The following is an 8,819-nucleotide window of genomic DNA, read 5'->3' as shown; positions in this document are numbered from 1 at the left end:
CTCACGACATTCTTGACATAACAGATGATAATACTTCAAGGTAGAACATCATACAAGCTGGATAGCAAGTACCATCCATAACATGAACAAGTTTGTGTTGGGGGAAGGTAAGAATGGTGTCGATGATAACACAATCATCGAGGGGCAAGGATGGTATTTCCCATCATGAATTTGATTGATATCCTGGAAGAACACAAAATGTTGATGATGATCATCACAAATTTTATCGAGAGGTTTCATGAAGATGTAATCGAACATCCACTACATCAAGTAAAGGGACTTATGCAGCAAAAGATTTTTTTTTGAACCACGGATACGACACCAGCTCGGAATCAAGCTTGTTGTTCAAGGTGGAATGATAAGATGAGGAAATCGACATAAGCTTAGCTCATCATCGAAGGTTGTGCTCCAGGATTAAGGACCAGGTAGCACAGTTAAAATTTAGCACGATAAGGATATAGCCAATCAGGCTAGGAATGACTTCAAGGATTATTAAACTCATAAGCAACGAAAATTACTTATCGGAGCACGGAATCGGTTCACTTATGGATGTTCTCGGTTGATGACAACCCGGAACCCGTGGAGTCACTATGACAGGGAAGGTACTACTTCATCAGAAATTCATAAGATGTAGTGTAATGGGTTGATATCCTCGAGATACCAGGGGGTAATACTCGAAGGTAGATCAAAATAGAGGTTGGGCAGACGTAATGATCTGCAGAAGGAAAGTACTTTTAACTTGTCCGAGAATGGGATCAAAGAGGAACCATCATGGTTGGAACCACGATTGCAAAGGACAAAATCACAGACACAAGATCAAATTAAGTGAATAATTATTTTTACGAGAAGCTATCATGATAAGCTCAACATCGTTTCTATGGGCATGAACACAAAGTTCAAGGTCGACTCCCACTTTTCCAATGCATAAACTTTCATTCACTTCTCGTTTTCGACGAAGTTGCAGTGTTGAAATTTTATCTAGAATAACACTAGTAGAGTATGACCCATAGAAGTTTCCAGGTTTACACATATTAGAAAAGGTATAGGTTCAACCCATCGGGATATCTTAGAAACATATACCACAATTTCGAAGAGTAAATATCACCAGCTCGAAAGCAGAGCATGGTTGGCCAAATCAGAGAATAGGATTTACAAATGGCATTATGTATTAGGGAAGAATTCACAAGGCGAGTAAATATGAAGGACATTGTCAAATAATAATCCAACAAAGGATTTGACGGTCGATAGCGGAGCTGATGTGAGCAGCGGCACACAACCAGTTGAAGAAAGAATGCAAGGGCATCATATTATAGAACATCCGAATGATTCGATGCTTATAGATCAAACGAAATATGATTTCCAAATCGAAGGATCAGAAGAGGACGCTCTGATTAAGGGTGGATAAGTTTAATAGACCTAAGGGTGCAATTGACGACAAATAGATTGGTCGAGAACAAGCTCATGTTTAAAATGACATCTGAGCTGGAAAGATAATTTAAAAGGATCAACTAATGATTGCGTGCATTCGCACTCAAGTTAAATCAATAGGATCAAAATGACGGTGCCTAAGGATACTAACGAATATTGCCAGACATATGGAAAGCATCCATAATGCAAGCAGACAGGTATTGCAGAGCAATAAGGTACTAAGGATTTTTTGGAGGATCGAATAGTATTTCGAAGACCAATGTGAAACACATGAACAACTGGGGATGAACGGATACTCGATAAGGGCAAAAATTATCCGTATGGGTATTCAGGTGGCAAGGAACTGCAAGGCAGTAGGCACAAAATATTCTCAGAACAATAGAAATGATTTGAAGGTATCTTGTAATAACAAGATCAACTTGGAATAAAAGTAAGAACGACAAGTATATGTATTTATCCATAGGGATATTTCGGTGGTAGGGAATTGCAAAAGCAACGGGCACAAAGTCTCAAAAGAGTATCGGAGAGTAACTTCGAAATCTTCTGGTGCAACCGGCGATCATCTGGGTTGAAGGGGCTCTCCGGGAGAAAGTGTTTTAGAGAACCTAAAGTTAGACTTTTTTTTAGAAAATCATTTAACCCGAATAGAAGAGATATTAGAATCTCAGAGTATAGACGAGGAATAAAAGATCCTAATACCACCCAATGGCAACGTGGGCCCATGGGCCGCACAACCATGTTAGTAAAAGTTTTTTAAAGCCTAGACTCGACTTCGGCCAAGGAGTGTGGAAGGGGGATTCCTACAAGCAGGCGGCTCTGATACCAACTTGTGAGGCCCCCGATTCAATCGTACACTAATCATGCATGCAAACATGTACGATCAAGATCAGGAACTCACGGGAAGATATCACAACACAACTCTAAAAACATACATAAGTCATACAAGCATCATAATACAAGCCAGGGGCATCGAGGGCTCGAATACAAATGCTCGATCATAGACGAGTCAGCGGAAGCAACAATATCTGAGTACAGACATAAGTAAACAAGTTTGCCTTGAGAAGGCTAGCACAAACTGGGATACATATCGAAAGAGGCGCAGGCCTCCTGCCTGGGATCCTCCTAAACTACTCCTGGTCGTCGTCAGCAGCCTACACGTAGTAGTAGGCACCTCCAGTGTAGTAGGAGTCATCGTCGACGGTGGCGTCTTGCTCCTGGGCTTCGACATCTGGTTGCGACAACCAGGTAGAAGAGAAGGGGGAAAAGGGAGAGAAAAGCAACCGTGAGTACTCATCCAAAGTACTCGCAAGTAAGGAGCTACACTACATATGCATGGGTATATGTGTAAAGAGATAATATCGGTGGACTGAACTGCAGAATGCCAGAATAAGGGGGGATAGCTAGTCTTATCGAAGATTATGCTTCTGGGAGCCTCCGTCTTGCAGCATGTGGAAGAGAGTAGACTTAAGTCCTCCAAGTAGCATCGCATAGCATAATCCTACCCGGCGATCCTCCCCTTGTCGCCCTGTGGAAAAGCGATCACCGGGTTGTCTGTGGAACTTGTCTGGGTGTGTTTTATTAAGTATCCGGTTCTAGTTGTCATAAGGTCAAGGTACAACTCCAGGTCGTCCTTTTACCGAGGGACACGGCTATTCTAATAGATAAACTTCCCTGCAGGGGTGCACAACATAACCCAACACGCTCGATCCCATTTGGCCGGACACACTTTCCTGGGTCATGCCTGGCCTGGGAAGATCAACACGTCGCAGCCCCACCTAGGCCTAACAGAGAGGTCAGCATGCCGGTCTAACTCCTATGGCGCCGGGGTCTGGGCCCATCGCCCATTGCACACCTGCACGTTGCGTGGGCGGCCGAAAGCAGAACTAGCCCCCTTAATACAAGAGCAGGCTTACGTTCCAATCCGGCGCGCGCCGCTCAGTCGCTGACGTCTAGAAGGCTTCGGCTGATACCATGACATCGAGTGCCCATATCTTTCCCGCGTAGTTGGTTAGTGTGTATAGGCCAGTGGCCAGACTCAGATCAAATACCAAGATCTCGTTAAGCGTGTTATTATGAAGCAACCGCGAACGCCGACCAGGGCCAGGCCCACCTCTTGCCTAGGTGGTCTCAACCTGCCCTGTCGCTCCGCCACAAAGATCCACACAGAGGGCCGTCGGGACAAAGGTCCTTTCAGCCCCCAATCCGTGAATCACTCGCGGGTACACTTCGAGCCGACCCGACTTTAGTCACCATCTGTAGTATGTATATATGTATAGTATATACCCGTGATCACCTCCCGAGTGATCACGGCCCAATAGTATAGCAAGGCAGACTGACAAGAATGTAGGGCCAATGATGATAAACTAGCATCCTATACTAAGCATTTAGGATTGCGGGTAAGGTATCAATGACTGTAGCAACAATGACAGGCTATGCAACAGAATAGGAGTAACCGAACAGTAACATGCTACACTACTCTAATGCAAGCAGTATAGAGAAGAATAGGCGATATCTGGTGATCACGGGGGGGCTTGCCTGGTTGCTCTGGCAAGGAGGGGTCGTCAACAACGTAGTCGATCGGGGCACCAGCAGCGGCATCAGTCTCGTAGTCTATCGGAGAGAAGAGGGGGAAGAAACAATGAATACAATGCAAACGGATGCATATTGATGCATGACAAGACAAGTAACGGTGCTAGGTGTACCCTAACGCGGTAGCAGGTGATACCGGCGAAGGGGAAGAACATCCAGGAAAGTATTCCCGGTGTTTCGCATTTTCGAACAGATGAACCGAAGGGGGAAAGTTGCGTGTTTGCTATGCTAGGGATGTGTGGCGGACGAACGGACTGCATATCCGGATTCGTCTCGTCGTTCTAAGCAAACTTCATGTAGAAAACTTTTTCATCTAACTTACAGTTAATTTTCTATTAATCTTCTAAGTTTTAATCATTTTCTGGAATTTCAATTAATTTGAAAAAAACAGTAAATAGTTTTGTCACCTACTGTTATTCTAGCCTATGAGTATGACTATGGTGCCAGTGGGGCTGGGTTGACCCAGTCAAAGGTTGAATGGTCAAAGGATGAATAGTGTAGGCGGGCCCTGGATGTCATTGTCTCTAACTTTATTAGATTAGTTAGTTTTCGTTTAATTATCAGAGGGTCCCTCTGTCAATGGGCCACTAGGCTAACCTAACAATTAATTAACCTAACTAATGTTGCTAATTAGTGCCTAAACTAATTGGCCGGCTGTGAGCTAGCCGGCCTCACGCGGATGGCACACACGCACGCATGTGTGCGGAGGCCATGGCCATGGCGTTGGCCAAGGGAGGCACTACGCGGGGGAAGCGGGGGCAAGCAAGCGGGGCATGCTAGGGCGTGCACGGCCAGCAGGCACGGGCCACGGCGAGTGGATGCGGGGCCGCGGCAACGGCGGCAGTGGAGCACGGCAACGATGGGTGCGGGCGGCTCCGAGGCGGCGCTAGGCGATGGCCGGCGAGCAGCTGCAGGCGGAGACGGGGCCAGGGACGGGCGCGCGCTGGCAGCAGTACGCAGCAGCTACAGATAGCAGTTAAGCAACAGCAGCTCACGCACGCACGTATGTACGGGTACGCGCGAGATAGGATGTGCTCGGGGACGGCAAACGCGCGCGCTGGCAGCAGTACGCAGCAGCTACAGATAGCAGTTAAGACGAAGACTGCGTCGGCTACACAGCTCCCCGCCTCCTTCCAATGCCCTAAACGGACGCGGTAGAGCGCCGCGAACCTCCAGGATGTGCTCCCGTACGCCGGAGAGGCCGGTGGACGCGTCAACGACGCCGATACGATGGTGACTGCATGAGCTTGCGAGCTCAAAATCAAGCCAGAGGAGAGGGGGGTGATGGGGATCGAGGGGGGATGAACGAGGGCGAGCTAGGGTTTCTGGGGGACGCCTTAGTAGGCCGAGGAAGGGTGCGGATGGCCGGCACGTGGCCCTGGAGCCATGGATGGCCGGCACGCACGGCTCTGCCTCTCCCCTGCGAGAGGTAGGGGAAAAGGCCGGCCCGCTGGGCTGGGCCTGGTACAGTGTTAGTACTGGGCTTATGTGAAAAGGGGGATTTCTCCTTTCCTTCTTCTTGTTTGTTTGTTTTCCTTCCCTTTTATTTATGACTTTCTGTTTTATTTTAGACACATTTTACTTTAGTTTTATAATATATAAATTTAGTTCCGAAAATAATGTTACTACTTATTCTACTGCCATAATAACCTGGGCTCACAGATAAATTAGTTTAATATTTTATATATTATAAAAAGCATTTAATTATTAGTTTTAGATGTTGTTCTGCTCATTTTAGAGCAATTACACACTTTATAAAAGTGTGGTTTATCCACCATAATTACCTATGCATTATTTGGCTCACTCCAAACATTTTAGTTTTAATATTTAAAAACTTTTATTGTTTGCTTGGTTTTGAATTTGAATTCAAACCGGTTTCGAATTAACGCGAGATTAGGAACAGTAACCATGGTGACGTGGCCTCACTAACAGAGGTTTACTGTAGCTTAATTATCCGGGCATCACAGGCGCCCTTGACAGAGTAGTGCCGCGAGATCTTGGCGTCCATGATGCAGCGCAGGCGACGGCTGCTGGCGAGGTAGGGCCGGGTCCACTCCACAAGCTTGATGGTCTACTCGGCATGCGGTCCTGCTGGGGACGTGCTCCATGGCCCAGCGGCCCGTTAGGAGCTCCAACAGGACCACTCCGAACCTGTACACGTTGCTCTTCACCGTTAGGTGGCCCGTCTGCACATAATCGGGTGCCGTGTAGCCGTGGGTGCCCATAACGCGGGTGCTCATGTGCATCTCCTCCCCCTCTGGGCCCATCTTGGCCAGTATGAAATCTAACAGCTTTGCCGTGAAATCCTATTTGACAAGGTGAATCGGTGCCTCCAGGAAGATAATCATCATTGTGGGGACGTATGATCCACAACGAAGCCTCCAGGAAGGGAATCGGCGCTGAGGGCGTCGACTTTGGTGCGGCCGCTGCGCCGGCCAAGAGTTTCCCCCGGATCCATGCCCATCCAGGCAGCATTGGCGTCGACCGCAGTCGCTACCGTAGCCAGCATGAACCGGAGTAGATCGAGTCGGAGACGACGCTTCCCATGGAACTCCGGTCAGCCATCGAGGGGCCGCCATAGCGCCGCCGCCTCCACATCCCCCACACAGCCATGGAAGGCACCCCACCTGCACCCGCGGGTGCGGCCCGCCAGGTGATACGTCTCCAACGTATCTATAATTTTTGATTGCTCCATGCTACTTTATCTACTGTTTTAGGCAATATTGGGCTTTATTATCCACTTTTATATTATTTTTGGGACTAACCTATTAACCGGAGGCCCAGCCCAGATTTGTTGTTTTATGACTATTTAAGTGTTTCGAGGAAAAGGAATATCAGACGGAGTCAAAACGGAACGAAATCAACTGGAGAAGTTATTTTTGGAAGGAAAGCCACCGGATTGACTTGGACTCTATGTCAGAAAATACGGGAGCTGGCCACGAGGGTGGGGTGCGCCCCCCCTGGGGCGCGCCCCCTGCCTCGTGGGGCCCCCGTAGCTCCACCGACATACCCCTTGCACCCATATATACCTAAGTACCCTAAGACTTCCAGAACAGAAGATAGATCGGGAGTTCCGCCGCCGCAAGCCTCTGTAGCCACCAAAAACCTCTCGGGAGCCTGTTCCGGCAGCCTGCCGGAGGGGGAGCCCATCTTCATCATCCCGGCGCTATCCATGACAAGGAGGGAGTAGTTCACCCTCGGGGCTGAGGGTATGTACCAGTAGCTATGTGTTTGATCTCTCTCTCTCTCGTGTTCTCTCTCGTGTTCCCTCTATGGCACGATCTTGATGTATCCCGAGCTTTGCTATTGTAGTTGGATCTTATGATGTTTCTCCCCCTCTACTCTCTTGTGATGAATTGAGTTTCCCCTTTGAAGTTATCTTATCGGATTGAGTCTTTTATGAGAACACTTGATGTATGTCTTGCCGTGCTTATCTGTGGTGACAATGGGATATCATGTGCCTCTTGATGTATGCTTTGGTGACCAACTTGCGGGTTCCGTCCATGAACCTATGCATAGGGGTTGGCACACATTCTTGACTCTCCCGTAGTAGCTTTGGGGCACTCTTTGAAGTACTTTCATGTTGGTTGGATGAATCCGAGGTTGTGTGACGCATATCGTATAATTATGCCCACAGATACTTGAGGTGACAATGGAGTATCTAGGTGACGTTAGGGTTTTGGTTGATTTGTGTCTTAAGGTGTTATTCTAGTATGAACTCTATGATGGATTGAGCGGAAAGAATAGCTTTATGTTATTTTACTACTAACTCTTGAATAGATAGAACAGAAAGGATAACTTTGAGGTGGTTTCATACCCTACCATAATCTCTACGTTTGTTCTCCACTATTAGTGGCTTTGGAGTGACTCTTTGTTGCATGTTGAGGGCTTGTTATATGATCTATCTATGTTATTATTGTTGAGAGGACTTGCACTAGCGAAAATATGAACCCTAGGCCTTGTTTCCTACCATTGCAATACCGTTTATGCTCACTTTTACCACTTGTTACCTTGCTGTTTTTATTATTTCAGATTACAAAAGCCTATATCTACTATCTATTTTGCACTTGTATGACCATCTCTTCGCCGAACTAGTGCACCTATACAATTTACCATTGTATTTGGGTGTGTTGGGGACACAAGAGACTCTTTGTTATTTGGTTGCAGGGTTGTTTGAGAGAGACCATCTTCATACTACGCCTCCTACGGATGATAAACCTTAGGTCATCCACTTGAGGGAAATTTGCTACTGTCCTACAAACCTGTGCACTTGCAGGCCCCAACAACGTCTACAAGAAGAAGGTTGTGTAGTAGACATCAAGCTCTTTTCTGGCGCCGTTGCCGGGGAGGCTAGGTAAGTGAAGGTATGTAATTTAGATCTTGAAATCGAATCTTTTTTGTTTCTTGTTTTAGCACTAGTTTAGTTTATAAAAGAAAACTAACCAAAAAAATGGAGTTAAGTTTGTCTCAATACGCTTCATCTTTTTAATATCTTTCGTGAGAATGATGGAAAGAAAAATTGTTGCTCCAATGCTAGAAGAAGAATTACATAGAATTCTTGGCATAAAATATGTGAAATATGGGCATGATTGCAATGTTGTTAGTATGAATTCCCTGAATACCCATGATGCTAATGATATGCAAAGCCACAAGCTTGAGGAAGCTATGTTTGATGGAGATGATATTTTTTGTCCCCCAAGCTTTGATGAGCAAATTTACTATGATGAAAGCATACCTCCTATCTATGATGATTATTGTGATGACACGTATGCTTTAAAGAATAATGATAACCATGAAACATG

The sequence above is a fragment of the Triticum aestivum genome, chromosome 6B (genome assembly GCF_018294505.1).
Source record: "Triticum aestivum cultivar Chinese Spring chromosome 6B, IWGSC CS RefSeq v2.1, whole genome shotgun sequence".
Taxonomy (NCBI): domain Eukaryota; kingdom Viridiplantae; phylum Streptophyta; class Magnoliopsida; order Poales; family Poaceae; genus Triticum; species Triticum aestivum.
Note: the sequence above shows the minus strand (reverse complement) of the source record.